This window comes from Suricata suricatta, chromosome 6 (assembly GCF_006229205.1).
Source record: "Suricata suricatta isolate VVHF042 chromosome 6, meerkat_22Aug2017_6uvM2_HiC, whole genome shotgun sequence".
In the NCBI taxonomy this organism is placed as follows: Eukaryota; Metazoa; Chordata; class Mammalia; order Carnivora; family Herpestidae; genus Suricata; species Suricata suricatta.
The window spans coordinates 95,995,047-96,016,264 of record NC_043705.1 but is presented as its reverse complement, the minus strand read 5'-3'; positions in this window follow the sequence as shown (position 1 = coordinate 96,016,264).

Below are 21,218 nucleotides of genomic sequence, written 5' to 3'. Positions count from 1 at the left end.
TTTTTAAGTTTTTAAAAATGTTTATTTTTAAGAGCAGGGGGTAGGGGTGGGGAAGGGCAGAGAAAGAGAGGGGAAGACATAGAATATGAAGCAGGATCCAGGCTCTGAGTTGTCGGCACAGAGCCCCGTGCAGAGCTTGAATTCACAAATTGCAAGATCATGACTTGAGCTGAAGTCAGATGCTTAACCCCTTGAGCTACCCAGGCATCTTGTGACTGGGGGATATTTTAAGCACCCCTGAGAACCATTAAAATTCAGGAGTCAAGCAATTTGTTATTCTTGTGAGGGAACAGTTGGTCATATTCAAGTTACATGTTAATTCACGAAGTCTGGTGAGTGTCCAGAACTGTAATGGTCTGAAATTTTACCCTCCTTGCACACTAACAAGTCAACCCATGACAGTTTCATAGATGTTGGCTGAAGATCTGAGTTTTCTGGGTGGAGACAAAAGACTTTATTATTTATAGCTGAGCAGGCAGAGCTCCATGATCTCCTTGGTTCCCCTAGGCCCCATGTCCCATTGGATGATGCAGAGGACGCCCTAGAGGAATCTTATGCATGCATTGGGCTTACGTCACAGGTGAGGAATGCCACACTTAGGAAACCCCAATTGTTTTTTTTTTTAAAGAGCTATTGGCAAACCTGACCAACCTTTGCCGTGGAGGGAGATGTTATCTTTCTTAAAGTGGTCAGGAAACAAATCTGTCCTCTGTCCCAGAGGAAAACTGACTCCATCTTCCAAGGCTATTTGCTATTCAAACATTCTTGACAAGAGAGTCTAGGGAAAAAAACTGTCAGTGCCTCTGCTCTGAAAACTTGCAGGAAGGTAAGAGACCCATGAAGAATCCTCTCCAAATAATATGCTCCAAAGAGTCAAGTTTTTATAATTTTTGGAGGTAGATGATGCCTGAAGTCAAAGGAATAAAGCCAATGAAAAGCAAGAGGAGTGTTTTGGGGACATGCCAGTTTTTTGTTTTCCAAGTCATACCCACTGAAGGCTTTTCCTCGTGTGACCTGTAACTCAGATACATTTTCAAGGGAGAGAGAGATACCTCTTTTATTGTGATCTAAACTCATCTGGCCTGGATGCTTAGGATCTGTCCACAATGCTAACAGGTTCCAGCATTAGGATGCAAAGGAAAGGCTTCAGATTAAATGTTCCAGTGTCCATTAAAGAGTGGTGACAGGGACCAGAAGATATCTTATGATATCCTGTCACTGTACAATATGCTAGATCACTTCAGCTGATTAACTCGGGAGTAATGAAAAGTCTGTCTGTGAGTGAGTGACTGTATGTATGACGTGTGTGTGTGTGTGTGAGAAGAAGGAAGAATAGAGAAGGAAAAAGGGAGAGAGGGGTAAAGAGACAGTGAAGAAAAGGGAGAGGGGTACCAATCACAGCCTGGATTCAGAAAGAGAATGTGCACTTATATGTTTTGATACTATTGGGCTGGTGTCTTTCACATGAAAGGCATTTTAGAGCTCTTATGCTTATTCTGTTATACTTTCAAAACCTGCAAATGATAACCCATGCTTTTTATATGGTGATTTTCTTTGTTAAGCATGAAATTAGCCTTAGAAACACACACTCTCTTAATTCACATATTGTTTAAGTTGAGGGCTCAGTATTACAAAGTCCGAAATATTTTGTAGGTAGTTAGGAGAAAAGAAGTCAGTTTTTAATCACATATTTGAAGACAAAGTGAGAGAGGGAAAATGATAAATAGTTTACAGGAAGAGGCTTTTAGGTTTTTTCAAAGCTAATTTGTTGGGAATTCTTGGCTAAGGTGGAATAAACGTATTATCGGAGAAACTCTATCGAGCACAGTGTGATGGTAGCTTAATCTGACTGTGGCTGTATCTCACAGATCACTGTACCCAGTCAATACTCTATTATTGCAAGTTAAGTGGTTTGCTACAGTATTCCACACACGGGGTATTAGGAGCTCTGTTCCCTAATTTCCTAAGCAATAATGGTATAAGGAGTATGCATTTTTTATATAAAAACTAACAATTGCCTCCACAGAGTTAATGGTTTTTTATGTGCCATTGGTACCCAGGAGATTCAGTCATAAATCAGAGCAAAATTAAATGTAAAATGTACTAAATTTTGGCAGAATTAGATTTTCTTTGCAGAGGCTGAAGTCTTCAGCTTTCCTTGGAATCAAACTTTGGTTTTCTTCCTGGTGCTTTTATTTTCATTTTATTTAAATGAGTATGTTGTTTCCTGATTAAAATTGATTCTGAATAATTATAACAACAGTAATTCACAGCATGAGCCTGGGCAGCATTCTTTATAGCTCCTGGAGGCTGTCTTCATCCAGCTTTTCTGGGCTTGCCAGTTTCTCAGTGTTAAGTATATTTGCCTCGCAACAGGGTTATGAACCGCCTAACAAAGACTGTAGAATGGAGGACCATTCCTCCTTTCAAACGGCTGCTGTTTTTACAGGTTGGGGACTCTGTGCAGGTCAGAATTTACTTGGTGAATTGCTTATTTACTCATTTCACAGTAAATAGTAGGTAAGAAAGATAAATGGAGACTTCTTCTCATTAGGAGACTTCTTAGGATTGTTAGTTTCCAAGTATCAGGGGCCCAGGCAGGAAGTGGGGAGAAGTGGGTTACTGAGAAGGGACGTGGGTGTTTGGTTCAGATTAGAGGTAGAATTAGAGCTGCTTGTGGGTGACAGGAACAGGATGTTCAAAGTCAGCACAGTCAGTCTCATCCTCCAATCTCTCTTCAAGGTCTCTCTGTTGCTCTTGCTTCATTTTTCTTTATGCCGTTGGACTTTCTCCGCATCTTTCCACTTGTGCAGAATACGGTGGCATCACAATGTCCCAGATGGCACGTTCTCAATTCCAGTGACCATTCCCACTCGCTAGGCCCAAGTCAGGTGCAAAGGGCTTCAGGAACTGGGCCACATTTCAGTTAATAGTGAGTGAATAGGCAGTAATAGTGGCAATAGGCAGAATGCATTTCTTGCTTAAAAGCATTCAAATTAAACAATATTAGTGGCAAAACTAAATATAGCCACACTCTGCAGGCCAAATGTAATGTTGAGGCAACATTTAAGATCCCTTGACCAGTCTTTCTGAGACCATTTCCCAAATTCAGGGGACACCTAGCTTTATCAGCAGAGATGTGACTAAGGCCTCAGGTGCAACATTTAAGGTGATGGCTAAAAATATCAATAATACAGATAAATTATGTTTCAATGTAATATTTATTTTTTATTTTTGGAAGGAGAGGAGGGAGTAGGGGAAAGAGAGAGAGAGAGAGAGACAGAGAGAGAGAGAGACAGAGAGAGAGAGAGAATCCCAAGCAAGCTCCATGCTCAGTGAGGAGCCTGACCTGGGGCCCCATCTCACCACCCAGGGATCATGAGCTGAGTCAAAATCAAGAGATGGATGCTCAACTGACTGAGCCACCCAGGCACACCTCAATGCAATGTTTTAAAAAGATAACAAATTAGCACACACAAAAAAACCCTCCATGATGAACAGAATACAAAATTATAAATATAGACAGGATCACTCTTACTGTGTTTGGGATATAGACTCTATATTACTCAGCTGGCCATAACACAATACCATAGTCTGGGTGAGAATCTGAGATCAGGGTGCCAACATGGTTGGCAGGATTCTGGTGAAAACTCTCTTTCTGGCTTACAGGTGAATGCCTTCTCCCTGTGTCCTCACATGGCCTTTCTTCTGTGTAAGAATGTGGGGGCAGAGAGAGAAGCCTAGCTTTCTGGTGTTTCTCTCTATAATCCTACCATGAGGTCCCCACCCTCATAACTCATCCAACACTGATTACCTCCCATCTTCACATACCATTACACTGGGCTTGGGGCTTCAACATGTGCATTTTGAAGGACACAAAAATGTTCAGTCCATAACAACCCCTAAATATTAGGGATGTGCACCAAACACTCTTAATTCCTCTTAGCTGTCTTTCTTGGACTCCTGACGAATTAATTAATCCTTACTTAAAAAAAATAGTTATCTTTTGACACTTGTGCCAAAACATAAACCTAATAAAGTAACTTAAGATTTTGTTATTGACTTCTTATTCCAAGTTAGTTGCCACAGGAGTATCATTTTACAAAGCTGAATTAATCATCAGAAGAATGACTCAAAGATTTAACTAGAAAATGAAGTTTGGGTGCTTAATTATTTCTGAAACTCCTGGGATCTGACCAATAATTACGCTTCCCATCCATAAGAGGACAGAAACATTTAGCATATGGTTTTTCTTTTCCATATAAAATCAATCAGAATATGTCGCTTTGTGGCTCAGTGTAGTCAGTCAAATGTTGTGCCTAGTTTTTCTAAATGTAAATCTCCTAAAGACATCTTTCAGAAAGTTCTGTCAAATTATTAAGTGATAGGAATGTTGGTAGAGAAAATAAATTTCTTTAGACATCTTATGGGAACTAAAGAACTAAGGAATGCTTTTTTCTTTTTTATTCCCCCTCCCCCCACCATGTCCTCAAGGGCTGTTTTTGGTTTTGATGTTCAAACACCATATTGGAAAACATTTAAACTGTGAATATAATTCTAAAAAGACTTTGAGCCATGACAATATCTGTCCTGGGCAGTCTCGTATCAAGCTGGCAAACATATCTTGGAAAAATAGGGAAGTATTTTTGTTTTCAGAATGCTTTATATGCAATTCCCCAGAAACAGCTCAAAAAGATAGATACTCTTTTTCTAAAAGGTTGCTGTTTTAGCACTTCCTAACTTATAAAGGTTGGAATTTCCCACTGGCTCAGTGGAGAGATTTGTATCAGTTATTTTAGATTCGCTTAATAGCGCATTTGTGTTTGAGATGAAGTGTGAGTCCCATCAGACAAGTAAGATTGTTCTTAAAAATTGGCCTCCTTCTCCCTCCCCCCATGTATACTCAGATCTAAAGTAGAGTCTTCTAAATGTTATTCCACAGTTAGGTATGACATTCTATCTTAAAACAGCAGCAACAGCTGCTGTTTCTCTTTGTAGAGAACATGGCTGGGTATATAGCAAGTGAATCTGTCAAGACCGGTAATTTTTCAGTTCTTAAGTGAAGCCTCGATTATTTCCCTCTCCCCTGCACTGTGCTGGTGTAGATGGAAGTGAGGAAGGTGGTAACACATAGAAAAGTGGCACCAATATTTGTACAAAATGTGGTAACACTTGCTTAATCACCTGTGACTTCAGTGTAACGGTTGCATTTTGTTTTCACTTCTGCATGCATCATGTTCTATCCTTTTATTTTTTCTCCTGCCTGTCATCTTTATTATGTATTTTTAGTTGATTTTTTTAGAACAGTTTAAGATTCATTGTAAAATAGAGAGGAAGATACAGAGATTTCCCATATACCCTCTGCCCCCAAACCTGAATAGCCTTGCTATTTATTGGTGAACCTTCATTGACAGATCACAGCCACCCAAAGCCCAGAGTTCACTCTATGGTTTTGGACAAATGTATAGAGACATGTTCATTAAGTATCATACAGAGTATTTTCACTGTCCTGAAAATCTGTTCTCTACCTATTCACCCCTCCCTGCCCAGCTTAAACCTGGAATCTGCTGACCTTTTTATTGTGTATTTATTCCAGAATGTCTTATAGTTAGAATCATAGTGTATGCAGCATTTTTAGATTGACTTCTTTCACTTAGTAATATGCATTTAAAATTCCTCCTTATTTTTTCATGGCTTGATAGTTCATTTCTTTTTGCCACTGCCTGATATTCCTTTGTCTCAGTATACACATTTTATCCTTTTACCCACTGAGAAACATCTTGGTTGTTTGCAAGTTTTTGCAATTATGAATAAAGCTTCTATAAACATCATGTGCAGGTGTTTATGTGGACATAAGTTTCAAGTCCTTTGGATAAAAACCATGGTGAGCGATTGCTGGACTGTGTGATAAAAATATGTTTAGTTTTATAAAAAGATACCAAACTATCTTCGAAACTGGCTGTACCACTTTACATTTGCACCAGCAATGAATCAGAGTTCCTCTTAATCCACATCCTTGTCAGCATTTGGTGTTGTCAGCGTTTGAGAGTTTGACCATTCTAAATAGGTGTGTTGTGGTATCAGGTTCTAACTTGTTTTGCCCTTAGGTTTTACCTTCTCTGCTAGCTTACATGGTTCTTAAAGGCAAGGGTTATGCACATTTTTAAAATCAACCACTCCTTGTGTAGTTACTTGCATGTAAAGTTCACTTAGAAGTGTGCCAAAAGGTTGAAGATGCTGAAAGTGTTTGAATTGGTTAAACGTTCAATCAGAAGAAAGGAAATATCATTTATTGAATAAATATGCCAAGCATTTGAAATACTTGTACTTGTCCTATTAATCCTCACAATAGTCCTATGAGAAAGACAAAATTATTCCTACTTTATTAAAAATAGACAAACTGAGCCTTAAAATAGTAAGTAAATTACCTTCCATCAGTAGAGTTAGCTAGACCCATGGTTCTAAACCAGGTCCGTTGGCCTGAAGCTGATTTCATTAGGATGGGCTGCACTTGCAATTAGAGCCAAGATCCCCATCTTATATGCCCAAGGGCTCAGGTAGACAGGGGAGGATGCTGGTCCGGGGAAGGAGTTGGGGGTAAAGAAGTAGACAGTCTCTACTTAGGACTAGCCAACTATTAAACTATTTTTAGAAACATGAATCCATAAATCTGGATTTTGCAAAATCTTTCAAGTTTTATATTTTGGCACCTAATTTAATAATAATACTTGTAAAAGTTAATATATGTCTGTGGGTCAGATTTAGGCCACAAAAGGAAAGTTTCTATCTGTTGTATTAAAGAGTAGTTTTATAAAAATTTTGTAATGTTTATTTATTTTTGAGAGAGAGAGAGAAAGAGAGAGAGAGAGATGGGGCATGAGTTGGGGAGAGACAGAGAGAGAAGGAGACAGAATCTGAAGCAAGCTCCAGGTTCTGAGTTGTTAGCACAGACCCCAAGGCCGGGCTTGAACTCCTGAACCATGAGCCATGGCCTGAACTGAAGTCAGACACTTAACTGAGTGGGCCACTCAGGCACTCCTTCAAGAGTAGTTGTGAAGGATTGCAACTCCTTTTCCCCAAATATGTATTGTGATCCTAAATGATGTAAAGAATTTCTTGTCAAGAAAAATTTAGAGAGCTGTCATTAATAGTTTACTATTTCATTGGTATGTAAAATGTTCACAGATAACACTTGTTAAGTAGCATTTACTTATCTACCACTTAGTGTGGAGCCCAGATAGTGAAGGAAGATAGTTACTATTTTACTTACCCCACTTCATACGAAGTTCTGATCCGGAACTTCATGAAAATAGTAAAAGCATTTATTGAGTTGTGAACTGATGCTGCATACTGAACTCTGCATGATTTTCTAAGTATTTTATGTAAATATATGCATTCTCCCGCAAGAAATTACAAATGACATGCATATGTAACCATATGTAGCTTTGGTGTTAATTACTAGTTGCCCATTATGAGTATGTAGATGAATCCCTTTGTTAGAAGCAGCTAAAGTGATCTCTTGTTCTTCCTCTTGGTCTTTTCTATTGTTTTCCTGATCAGGTAATCAGCCTGTTTTGTCTTTGTCACTGGCCCAGAGTATTTGAGTCTCTCCTTTGACATAAGTGTTGATAGGATAATCATAGAAAATTCTTTTTGTTACATCTCTTATAGTTTCATCTGCACAGAGTTTAACTGAAGTTTTACGCTTTAACAATTTTTATTCCTAGCAGCTCTTTCAGGACATGCTTTAGGGAGGTGAAGTCCTTTCACCGTCAATGTTTGCCTCTAAATGTCCCCATTGGGCACTCCTTTGGAGAGAGAGATTTGATGAGCTTCCATGATTCCTATGTAGAAAATAGAATGTCTTGTAGGATGCTGTTAAGGCTCAAATGTCTCGATAAGTTCTTCAATGATTATGCCCTACTTTTCATTGTAAATATGTCTACTTTCCTACCGCAAGGATATTTCTTGTCCCTGTATTTTTTATGTTTTCCTGCTCTTTATTTTTAAAATTTTAAATTAAAAAAAAATTTTAATGTTTATTTGTTTTTGAGAGAGAGAGAGAGACAGAGAATGAGCAGGGGAGGGGCAGAGAGAGAGGGAGACACAGAACTCCAAGATGCCTCCAGGCTTTGCACTGTCAGCGCAGAGCCTGACGCAGGGCTTGAACTCATGAACTGTGAGATTATGACCTGAGCTGAAGTCAGACGCTCAGTGACTGAGCCATCCAGGCGCCCCTCAAATTTTCCTGCTCTTTTAAAATGGTGCCGTGTTCTTTTACTGTAGTCCTGCTTCCCTCTCTTCTGCTCTCCTTGTTTTGCTCTTCCAGAGAAACCACTTTCATTTTTTTAACTTATTTTGAAATTTAACATCATGCCTCTAAATAACTTGCTTTTATTGCTATTTGTTGATTTTTAAATTTTAAGTGTTATCTATTTAGTTTCAAATAAGAAAGCTCAAAGAAGATGTAGTTCTGTTTCATGCTTGATCCTTATCACAAAATGAAATCGTCTCATATCCCCATTTTTCCAATAAATTTAGTTGAAATTGTTATTTCTATATGCAATGTCTATATTATTATGGCTTTATAAGCACTATTCACAATCAAGCCATGAAGTATGCTATGATGTATTTTTCCTAATGTTCTGAAATTTCACATTGATGTGTTTTAATGTACGTTTATTTTCATCCATTTTTCTGGTAACTTAATATGCCTTTTTAAATTTGGAAGCTTATATCCTTCCATTACAGGAACTTTCTTGAATATTAATAATAGTTCTTATTTGGATGGTTCATTTATCTCCATTTCCTTTGTTTTCTTATTCATTTAATAATGTTGGACCTCTTCGACTCTACCTCTACCGTTCTTATCTTTTCTTCCCTATTTCCTTATTTTCAGTTTCTGCATCTTTCTGTTCTGATTTTCTCTTCCGTTTCTTGTCTTCTCTTATGCTTTCTTTGGGTTTAGTTTGCTCTTTTTTTTTTTTTTTTTAGTTTCTTAAAGTGGAAAGTTAGGTTGCTGACTTAAGGTTTTTCTTTTGTTTTAATATAGGTTTTTACAGTTATAAATTTTATTTCTTGAAATACTTCAGCTACATCCCATGTTCTGTCTTGTTTTCATTTTTTAAATGTATTCTAATTTTCCTTGTGATTTCTCTTGACCCACTGATTATTTAGGATTCTGTTGTGTGATTTCCACATATTTGTCAATTTGTCTAATGTCCTGTTATTAATTTCTAATTTCACTTCATTGGGGCTGGAGAACACATTTTGCATGATATAAATCCTTATACATGTACTGAAAACTGTTTGATGGCCTAGCATATGGTATATCCTGTGGAATGTTCCATGTGCCCTTAAATAATTATATTTTTCTCTTTTTGGGTGGAAAGTTCTACAGATCTTGGCATGGTCTAGCTGGTTTATTGTGTTGTTTATTTCTTCTGTTTCCTTGTTGATATTTTGTCTAGTTATTATATCCATTACTGAAGGTGGGGTTTTGAAGTCTCCAACTATTTTTGTTGAATTGTGTATTTCTTACTTTAATTATGTCTGTTTTGACTACATTTATTTTGGGGTTTTATTAGTTGAATATATCTATAATCATGTCTTCTTGATAGATTAACTTTTTTATCATTATAAAATGTCTTTGTCTTTAGTAACAATTTTTATCTTAAGGTTTATTTTGCTTGATATGAGTATCACTCTAATTTGTTAAATTTAAATTTCTATTTAAATTTTAGTTAGTTAACATACAGTGCAATATTGGTTTCAGGAGTAGAATTCAGTGATTCATCACTTCCATACAACACCCATTGCTCATCACAAGTGCCCTCTTGAATACCCATCACCCATCTAGCCCATCCTATACCCTCCCCCTCCATTAACCCTCAGTTTGTTCTCTATTGTTAAGAATGTCTTATGGTTTGTTTCTCTCTTTCCTCTTTCCTCCCTTCCTATACGTTCATCTTTTTTGTTTTTGTTTTTTGTTTTCAATTTTTTATGTTTTTTATTTATTTTTGAGAGACAGAGACAGTGTGAGCAGAGGAGGATCAGAGAGAAAGGGAGACACAGAATCTGAAGCAGTCTCCAGGCTCTGAGCTAGCTGTCAATACAGAGCCTGATGCAGGGCTCAAACCCACAAACCGTGAGATCATGACCTGAGCCAAAGACAGACGCTTAAGCGACTGAGCCACCCAGGCGCCTTCCATCTTTTTTGTTTTTTAAATTCCATATATGAGTGAAATCACGTGGTGTTTGTCTTTCTCTAACAGACTTCACTTAGCATAATACATTTTAGTTCTGTCCGTGTCATTGCAAATGGCAAGATGGAAAGATTTCATTCTTTGTGATGCAGAGTAATATTCCAGTGTGTGTGTGTGTGTGTGTGTGTGTGTGTGTGTGTGTGTGTGTGTGTGTGTATGCATGCCACATCTTCTTTACCATTCATCAGTCAATGGACATTTGGGCTCTCTCCATAGTTTGGCTACTGTTGATAATGCTGCTGTAACATCAGCATCCATGTACCCTTTCAGATCTGTATTTTTGTGTCCTTAGGGTAAATACCTAGTGATGCAGTTGCTGGATAGTGAGGTACTTATATTTTTAGTTTTTTGAGGAACCTCCATACTGCAGACCTGCACTGTTGCTCTGGGGGAGGGTCTTGCTGTGCTTTTGTCACTTGCTGGCTGCTGTGAGGAAATCAGTCGCATGACTGTGCAGTGGTTCAGAGTTTATGGCAAAACAGAGCAGAAAACCAGCATCCAGCTTGCTGCAGTAGAGGGCTTCTAGAAATTCAGGCTTTGTGTTCTGCTGCTTATAATACTTTACAGTAGCCTCTATGAATAGGCTCTCTCCTCACTGCCTTACCCATAGCTGTATCTCTCCCCAAGTCAGTTCTCTTCACCTCCTACCTTCCCAGAGGAAGTCACTTTTCTACTTGTAGACTCGCAATTTTTGCTCTCTTCAACCTCCAACTGCTTTCTTGGGTGTTTAGAATAATAACTAGCTGTTTTAAGGATCTTGAGGGATGTGTTTTGGGATGTTGTGAGGGATGAGATAGGGCTAGAGTCTTCTTACTCCTCTGCCATCTTAACTCCTCATCACTATAACTTATTTTGGTTATTCTTTACATTGTATATCTTTTACTGTCCTTTTGCTTTCCATCTATTTGTGGTTTTGACTCTAAATTATATTTCTTATATCTCCTGATCTGTGTATCTCTGACTTTTGGTTGGAGTGTTTACTTCATTTACATTTAATGCAATCACTGCTAAGGTAAGATTTATGTGTGCAAGTTTGCTATTATATCTTTGTCTTTTGTCTTTTTGTTTCTTTGTTCCTCCATTGCTGTTTTGCTTAGTGTTAATTAGGTTTCTGAGTATAGCATTTGAACTTCATAAGGCTGCTGGTTTCCACTACTACTGTGTTTGTTAGACTCTTATTTTCAAAGCTATTGCAGAGTTAGGTAGAGGGTGATGGGAATAGGCTAAGTTAGAATACCACAAACCTCATTGTCCTTATTGAGACTCAGACATTTACCTTGAATAAAGAATCCTTGAACTGTTTTATATCATTGGTTAATTTCCAGAGTTCAGAATAAGTTTGACAGTTATTGCTAGTGTTCCATTCCTTTTATGGGTGAGTAAATTTTCAGACATCCTTTTCCCACCATTACAGAAGTGCCTTCAGAGATTCCTTGAAGTCTATTTTCCATTCTTTCTTTTGGTCATATTTATTTTCTATTATTATTATTAAATGAATCTCTGCTCTTGTTTCTTGTACACAATGGCAAGGATATTTTATCTCTCTGGGGATATCATTATAAGTTAAAAAAATTTTCCCCTACATTATCTCTATTTCTTCTAATATGTTTTAGCTTCTTCATTTTGTCTTCTCTTCTATGTTAGAACTCTCTTCAGACAACAATGGCAACTGTAGTAGGAGATATTTATTGAATATCTACTATGTGGCCATCACTCTTCTAGTGTATCATACATAGTAACTTACTCAATACATGTTAACTTATTTTATTCTCACCTTAAATATTAGAGGTGAGTATTATCAATTCCTCAATTTTACACATGAGGAAGCTGAGCTATAAAGAAAGCAAATAACTTGCCTAATGTTCCATAGCACAGAATTGCTGAGTTGGAATTCAGGTCTAGTCTAACTTGTATATCCCATTTCTTAGATAGCTCACCCTTAGGTTATCTGTTTATGTGTGCCATTGGAGCTATGAACATTCTGATCATATGGGTGCGACTTATTGACTGTGTGGGTGTCCTATGTGAAATAAATTGGGGTTTTTCTTGACTTTTCTCATTGCTACTTTCTGTTGCTAGCTTTTTCTTGTCTGCTAGTCTATTATCACTAGTCCATGAGTGTTTTAACCTCCAAATTTTTTTTTCTGTTTTTGTTCTCATTTTTTTCCTTTTTACATTTATGAATTTATGCCTTATGAAAGAAAAAGGTTTACTATCATTTTAGTAGGGCTTTGGGGAAACCCAGAACTAAATGCATGCTTTCGATACACTACCCTTTTAATCATTTTAAGCATTTTTTAAACATTGTTATCTGAAGTCCTTGGAAGTCTAGTCCTGTTTGCTGATTTAACACGAATACTGGATTTCTCCTCTTCGGCTCCGTAATTTTGTTTTGCATGTGCATCCTCAGTGGGAGCTTTATCTAGGGGATTTCTGTGTGATTGGGCTGAGTTTTTCTTCATCTAGATAAGTTTCTCATTTTCTCCTGCCGGGTGCTCCAGGGTGTTTTTATGTTAATGTCATGCCTTAGGAATACAGGACTTTGCAAGGAGAGTATAAAGTAAAACACAAACTCATGGGAAGATGGGCTCTGGTTAAAAATTTTTAGGGGAGTTTTCCCCCTTTCTCATGCCTGAAATGTAGAATTGCACCAGCCTCCTCATTACCTTTCTGTGCCAGTGAGAACACCATTTCACTGAAAATGCAGTCCTCCGAAGTTCCTGGATTAAGGATGAAGGTCTCACTTCCAGCTTTCTGCTTTTCATAGGTTCCAGGTCTTATGCACTATGTGTGCAGCTATTAAAATCAGAGCCCCTAGGCTGGGACCAGGCCAATACCTTCCCCAATCACAAAACAGGACAACATGATACTATCTCACTGAGTTTCATCTTCCTTTTTGACTCCTGGATAGTTACCGTATTTTATTTGAGTTCAGACATGTAAAAGGGTACTTGTGATCATTTTAACCAGAATATCTATATGTTTTATAGCAGAAGATTTAATTTTATCTGACCTGATATCATTATCTGAAGTCCTAAAATTAACTTTTCCTGCAGAATTACTTCATGTATACCCCATGAATGTTACCCTTACTTTGAAAGTATGTTTCCATTATATCGCTGCTAAGTCAAAGAATGTATTTTCCCCAGCTTTATTGAGATATAATTGGCATGTAACATTGTGTAAATTTAAGGTACATAACATGTCGACTTAATACATTTATAAATGGCAAAATGATCACCAACCACTATAGTGTTACTAACACACCCATTATATCATATACTTATCATGTCTTTTTGCAGTGAGAACCTTTAAGATCTACTCCCTTGGCAACTTTCAAATATATAATACAGCATTATTAACTATAATCATGATGCTGGATATTAGGTCTCCAGAAGTTATTCATCTTATAACTGGAGGTTTGTTCTCCTTGACCAACATCTCCCTATTGTCCCTACCGCCTAGCCCCTGGTAAGCATCATTATGGTTTGTTTATCTACATTTGTCTTTTTTAGATTTCACGTATAAGTAGTGTATAACATTTACCTTTTTTCTGTGTGGTTTATTGTACTTAGCATAATAAGAAGTATCTGTGTTGCAAGAGGCATGATTTTTTTCTTTCTCATGGGTGAATAAAACTCCATAGTATATATACCACATCTTCTTTATCCATTCATCCATGAATAAACACTTAGGTTGTTTCCATATCTTGCCTATTGTGAATAATGCTACATTGAACATGGGAGGGCAGATATCTCTTCAGTTCTTTTAAATAAGTACTCAGAAGTGACATCACTGGATCATGTGGTAGCTACATTTTCAATTTGTTTGAGGAATCTTCATACTGTTTTCTACAGTGGCTGTACCAATTTACATTTCCACCAACAGCTTTTTTCCACAGCCTTACCAACACTTGTTCTGTCTCGATTTTGGATAGCCATTCTATAGGTGTGAGATTAATTTTCATTGTGGTTTTGATTTGTATTTCTGTGATGATTAGTAATATTGAGTGCCATTTCACATTAAAGAGTATATTTTTAAAGTAGCCTAATGGAATTTGTGACCAGGACAGTAGAGGTAATTGTTCTCTACCTGTGCTGGCAAGACCTAACTAGAACACGACATTGTGTTCTGGATACTACACTTTACAGAATATTAATAGACTTGTGGTATGTCATAACAGGGACAATTAGCATAGTGAAATATTGGGACACCATGTCATTTGAGGACCAGTTTAAAACACAGGCAGATTTAGCTTGGAGAAGGGAAAACTTGAGGAGGTATGATGAGCTGTGTTGTGGAACACCAATTAGATTTGTTCTTTGTATCTTTAAGAGGGCTGTATAATAGGCAGCAGTTATATAAGGAGATACATTTTTAAAACATAATTTATTGTCGAATTGGCTAACATATAGTGATACAGTGTGCTCTTGGTTTTGGGGGTAGATTCCCATGGTTCACTGCTTACATATAACACTCTGTGTTCATCCCATCAAGTCCCCTCCTCAATGCCCAGCAACCATTTTCTTTCCCCCACCCACCGTTTTTTTCTCTATATTTAGGAGTCTCTTTTGGTTTGCTTCCTTCCCTCTCTGTTTGTAACTATTTCTTTCCCCTTTCCTTCCCCCATGTCTTCTGCTAAGTTTCTCAAATTACACATATGAGTGAAAACACATGATATCTGTCCTTTTCTGACTGACTTACTTCACTTAGCACAATACTTTCCAGTTCCACCGACGTGGCTGCAAATGACATGATTTCGTTCTTTCTCATTGCCATGTAGTATTCCATTGTATATACAAACCACATCTTCTTTATCCATTCATCAGTTGATGGACATTTAGACTCTTTCTGTAATTTGGCTATTGCTGCTATAAACATTGGGGTACATGTGTCTCTCTGAATCAGCACTCCTGTATCCCTTGGGTAAATTCTTAGTAGTGCTACTGCTGGATCACAGGGTAGTACTATTTTTAATTTTTTGAGGAACCTCCACACTGTCTTCCAGAGCAGCTGCACCAGTTTATATTCCCACCAACAGTGCAAGAGGGTTCCTGTTTAGAAGGAGTTAAATTTGGGCCAGATACGAGGAAAACTTCTTGCTGAATCAAAGCATTTACACAAGAAAAGATAGCCCACCTTCCACATGGGCTTCTCCTTTCCTCATCATTGGGCGGGATCAAACATAAGTAAGCATTATCTTATCTGTAATAGTTAAGATCTCAGACTCTGAAATCAGATTACTTGAAATCAAATCGTGGCTTTACAATTTATTAGCTTTGTTGCCGTGGCAGGTTATTTACCCTACACAAGTTTCACCTGGCCTACCTGCAAAATGCCATCATAACGGTAACTGTGCCATAAGGTCACTGAGAGCTTAAGTTCAAATACATGTAAAGTTGTTGTGATGGTGTATGGCACAGAGTAAGCCCTGAGGAAATATTTACCAATATCATTACCATCTGTAAGTGATATAAAAGGGTGTCTAAAATACAAAGAAATTATAGAACACTAGAGTTGGAAATGCCTTATGTTTCTATGGCTGCTATAACAAATTACCACAGACCCCTGGTAGTTGAAAACAATAGAAAGTTATTATCTCATACTTCTGGAGGCCGGAAGTCTGACATCAATTTTAGTGGGCCAAAATCAAGCTATGTTTAGAGCTGCACTCTCTTTGGAGGCTCTAGGAGAGAATCAGTTTCTTGTCTCCTCCGACTTTTGGTGGCTGACAGCATTTGCTGGCTTGTGGCTATGTCACACTTCTCTCTGCTTCCATAGTCACATCGCCTTCTGTATGTAGTCACATCTCCCTCTGTCTCCCTCTTGGAAGGATACTTGTGACTGTATTTTGGACCCACCTGGATAATCCAGGACAATCTCACTGTTTCAAGATCCTTAACTTAATCACATCTGCAAAGTTCTTTTTTGCTGTATAAGGCAGTATTCACAGATTCCAGAGATTAGGACATGAATATCTTTGGGGACCTATTATTCAGCCTACCACTGCATACATTTATAATTTTATGTTTGCAAATATTCAAAAATAACTGAGTGAGGTGTCTGGGTTGCTCAGCTGGTTGAGCATCCGACTCTTGATTTTGGCTCTAGGCTTGGTCCCAGGGTTGTGGGATCAAGCCCCACATTGGGCTTGGGTTTATTTACCAGAGAAATCCTGGATTACATACAGATTCAGCTGGATCAAGGTACTCAAATGGTGACTTGGTTGCTCAGGAGTTGGTCTCTCCATCTTTGTTCTGGTTTTCTTTTTTTTAATTGAATTTATTCAGCAAGCTAATGCTAAGGTGACAAGATGATCACCAATGACCCAAGCAACCCTGCTATCTTCTTAGACATCAGTAGAAAAGCTTCATTTAAAAAAACAATTTCTAGAATTTGCATTCATTGGGCTGGGCCAACCTTGAATTGAGTCAGCCTCAATGAAACTCCAGGGACATTGAGTAAGGAGTGATGGTCTCCCATAAAATGTTAAAAAGGCATTTTCAGCAAAAGGGAAATATTTGTTGGTCAGGCTACAAAAACAGATGTACTATGCAAAGCATCACATGTAATATGCAAAACATTACATATGCTATATGTAATCATAGTTTCAGATGTACGTTTTGCTGGAGGCTTATGGAATCAATCCCAGCACTCTGTAGTTGTGTGTCACACTCTGTGTACATTTGTGTTTGTTTATATTTTAGATAAAATTTACCAGATGGGAGAAATCCATTGGTGATGCCTAGCTGGCTTGGTGAAAGTGATCAGAGGATGTGGGTAAATTCATCTTTGAACAAATGAATTAAATATGCACAGTAAATGGTTTAATGCACAGCAGGAAAGTGGCGCCTAAGCGTTGGGGAAGAAAGCAAAGCCAGCAGAGCAGCAAGCTTCGTGCAGTCACTCCTGTGAGCAGGTCTGAGAGGTGGCGATAGCCAGGAGGCTAGCAGAGTGCTTGTCTGAGTGTGCAATATGTTACCTACAGCTGGGTCTGGCATAATCATCCCTGACTAATGGGAGGTGAGAGGAGGGCTCGAGTGCTGAATAAATTACTTAATTACATGTTATCAGAGAGAAGAACAGATGGTCAGCTTAGCCCATCACCTGATGCCTTTGGCTTCAGAATGGAGAGTGGATCTCATGAGACTGGAGCAAGTTGGGCTCTTGATTCTGTTTATCTGCTGGTCCTACCAGAGGTTCTTGGTGTTCAGGAATAAACAGGCCTCATTTCCCCGAGGCTGAAGGGCACTGGGTGCTCCAGGGCCCATTTTAAACTAAAGTTGGGCAGGCCTACACTAGTAGGCATTTTCCACTTTGTTAATTTTGGCACCAGCTGGAGGTGTAAATGCATTTCATTTCCTGTAAAATGGTTGAAAAGGGATTTTCAATTGAGAATCTGATAAAATGTGAAGGAGGTAGTTGAGCATTTACTTCATGTGCTCAGGAGTGTCTCCTATCATGTCAGACCGTACGCTTGTTTTCCTTGGCTATTGATGTCCTCATGAAGAACCCACTTTTTCTGTGTACTGGTTGGTCAGGTGTCAGAGGGAAGTGTGACAAAGGTTGGATTCTGAAAGCACCATGTTTGTGTTTCGATGCCTCAGTTTGGCACAGGAAGGTCTTCAGAGGGGGGTGGTTCCCAAATGCTGGTCTGCGGATGGTTGCCAGGTTGCCTGAGTCAGAATCACCTACATTGTTTATTGAAACTATTTGTTCCTTAGCTCCAAACATAGAGATTCTGAGTCATTAGATCTTGGATGGGCTCTGGGAATCAGTGTTTCTAAGAACCTCTACAAATGATTATGAATGAAGTTTGGAGATCACTGTATCAGGTGGGTAGCAGGAAATGGAAACTCAAAGAGTTTATTAAAGACACATTATAGCCGCTTATTTACAAATGTGTGGGCACGTTTAGGGGGAACTGTTAAGGAATGGTGAGCCATCCGAGCAGTAGTAGGAAATAGCTTCTGAAGTAGCTATCAGAACTTTGTGGAGCTTGTAGGTGTAAGAGAAGACCACTGGACAGGAACCATGGACAACCATTGTCACTCCGTCGTCTAGCAAGGAGGAAAACTCCTCTCTCCTTTTGCCCTTTGATCTCTTTCTGGTGCTTTTCATTGGCCAAATACCAAGGGCCAGGAGTCCAGGTGATGCAATCTATAAAAGTCAGACTTTTGAGGCACCAAACAAGATGGAAAAGTCTGGAGAGTGGAACTGGAGGAACAGATAAAGAATGCCTAACACATGTTGGTATAGATGATATTTTCTAGTTATACATTTGTATCAATATGGCAAATGTGCAGATATGTTTTGTTTTACAGACACGCTTTCTTTGGGGTGGGATGTAAAATTGCCTCCTCAACAGTTTCATCATAGAGATTGGAAACTCTTAAGGAACAGGGCTAACTTCTTTAGAATTATCTTCCTGTGCCCTGCCCGTGGTTTAGCAAGTTCGTATTCTTTCTCTGGAAAATGCTGCAAGGAGAATATTTTGAAAGATCATACATTTTGGAGAATGTTTTGGAAATTGTCCACCTGGTTGTCGACTTTACATTCAGCAAAATTTATTTTTAGGATACTCTATTCTCTCTTATTAAGTTTTTATGGCTCTATCATTCTATATTCTGTGAATTTATTTATACACTATCAGTAGCTGTTTATATTTGTAACCAATATGATCTTCATGCTGAATATGTCTCCTTAAATAAACCATCTTGGTATAGTTCCTAAAAGATTAATTCAGTTGTATTACATTTTTAAGGTTTTTATTTTGGTTTTATGTCAGAAATTTATTTCACTGTGTTTGAAGCTTACACTAATGCTTATTTGTGATTATAACTCCACATCAGAAGGATTGGATTAATTTTGATTATAGCATGTTGCCTATGAAGATTTAAGTACATATTAATATAGCAGTAAAATAAACTTTATAGAAACTGCCTCTGGAATCCATGTAGATTTTTCTGTAGTTTCTGTTTTAAGACTCCAGCTCCTTCACCCCACTGAAGAAGTTTTGGCATTTAGAATCTCCCTTTATGAAGAAAGTAACAGCTCAAAGACAAAGTCTTCCATTACAGCTATTCGTTAGGCCCCCTGTGTCTGGGAAAGAGGACATGGCTGGTCTCACACCAAGGGAATAAGATGCATACTGATTGCCAGCATCTTTTAGTATATAATGTGTCCTAGGCACTTGACATGCAGTTTAGTTTTTCCAGTTGCTCAGGCAGAAAGCTTTGGAGTAAACTTTGAGTCCTCCCACCCCCCACCTTTTTTTTCACATATCTATATAAATCTATCAACAACTCCAGAAGTCTCTACTTTCAAAATATATCTAGAATCTGATCACTTCTTGCCACTTGCAATGCAGGGTGTTAGTTCAAGTCACCATCATCTCTCCCCTGGATTTGTATAGTGACCTCTTGAATGCATTGCCTGTGTCCCTTCTCCCTTCCATTTTTTTTAAAATGTTCACTTATTTATTTATTTTTAAATAGTTTATTGTCAAGTTGGTTTCCATGTAACACCCAGTGCTCTTCTCCACAAGTGTCCGTCTTCATGACCATCACCGGAGCAAGCAGAGAACACCCTGTTAAAGATCAAATCATGTAGCTCCTCTATTTATAGCCCTCCAGTGGCACCGGTCTCACTCAGAGAAAAAGCCAAAGTCATCAGCATAGCTTCTAAGGTAGAACCCTATCTTTTCTTAGCTCTCTCTCTAACCTCATTTCCTTTTGCTCTCCTCTTCTCTCATTATATCTACCTACAGCATGCTCCTGCTTCCCAGCCTTTGTATATGCCATTCCTTCTGTTTAGAATCCCCTTCCTCCAGTTTTTTTGCCTGGCTTACTCTCTCATTTCATTCAGGTCTCTTAAAACGTGACCCTCTAAGAGAAGCCTTCCCTGAACACTGTGTATATAGCAGCCACTATCCTTTTTGTTGCATCTCAGTTTTCTCTTTCCTCGTGTTACATATCACCATCTGACATATTCACGTGTTTGTTTCCTCCGCACAGAATTAAAGCTTCTTTTTTAAAAGTATACTTTATTGTCAAGTTGGCTAAAATGCAGTGTGCAAAGTGTGCTCTTGGACATTGGGGTAGATTCCCGTGGCTCATTGCTTACATACAACACCCCGTGCTCATCCCAAGTACCCTCCTCAATGCTCATCATCCATTAGAATGAAGTCTTCTTAAAGGCTGAGACCTTTGAGGTCCCTGCCCTATCTCTGGCACCTATTTTAGTACAAGGCACATAGATGGTGTTCACTGAATATTGGTTAAATAAATGAGTGGATTTAGGAATAAATTAATTCTTAAGAAGTATATTATCTAGCATTTAGCAAAAATAACTCAGAAAACTTTCATTTTAAATAATATTGTATTGAGTACTTATCTGATACTTTGCTAAGCATTTTTATCCATCTTATTACCAATGAAGGGTATTTTGGTTTATTGTGAAGGAGGGGAGTATGCATATCACATCCACACACAGACATGTGTGCACATGTGTGTACAAATATACAAACGCATATATGTTATTTATGAAAGTGTATATTCATATATGTATGCAGGTGTGTGTGTGGAAGAATGTGCATGTGCTCGTGCATGTGTGTGCAAGAATATGAGTGTGTGTTTAAAACTTTTTGTGGCCCGGGAAGGAGATGGCTTCCTACTCAGTATCTCATTGGAAAATCTCCATCTTCTGTCCTAGGAGCTGGTGCCAGAGGTGGACATGGAAGAAGGAGACAGTGGGGATCTGCACATGGATGAAGAGAGCTGACTGTGGAGTGTTAGAGGATTTATTAAAGGAATGGGCAATTTTCCTTTATGGTCTTTGGGAAGCCTCGGAGTTACTAGCTGCCAGTCCAATATGGTATCACAAAGACAATAGCCTTTACTAGAAGTTCAGTTTTCTATTCCTACCTTGGAAAGCGGCAGCTTAATAAACCCC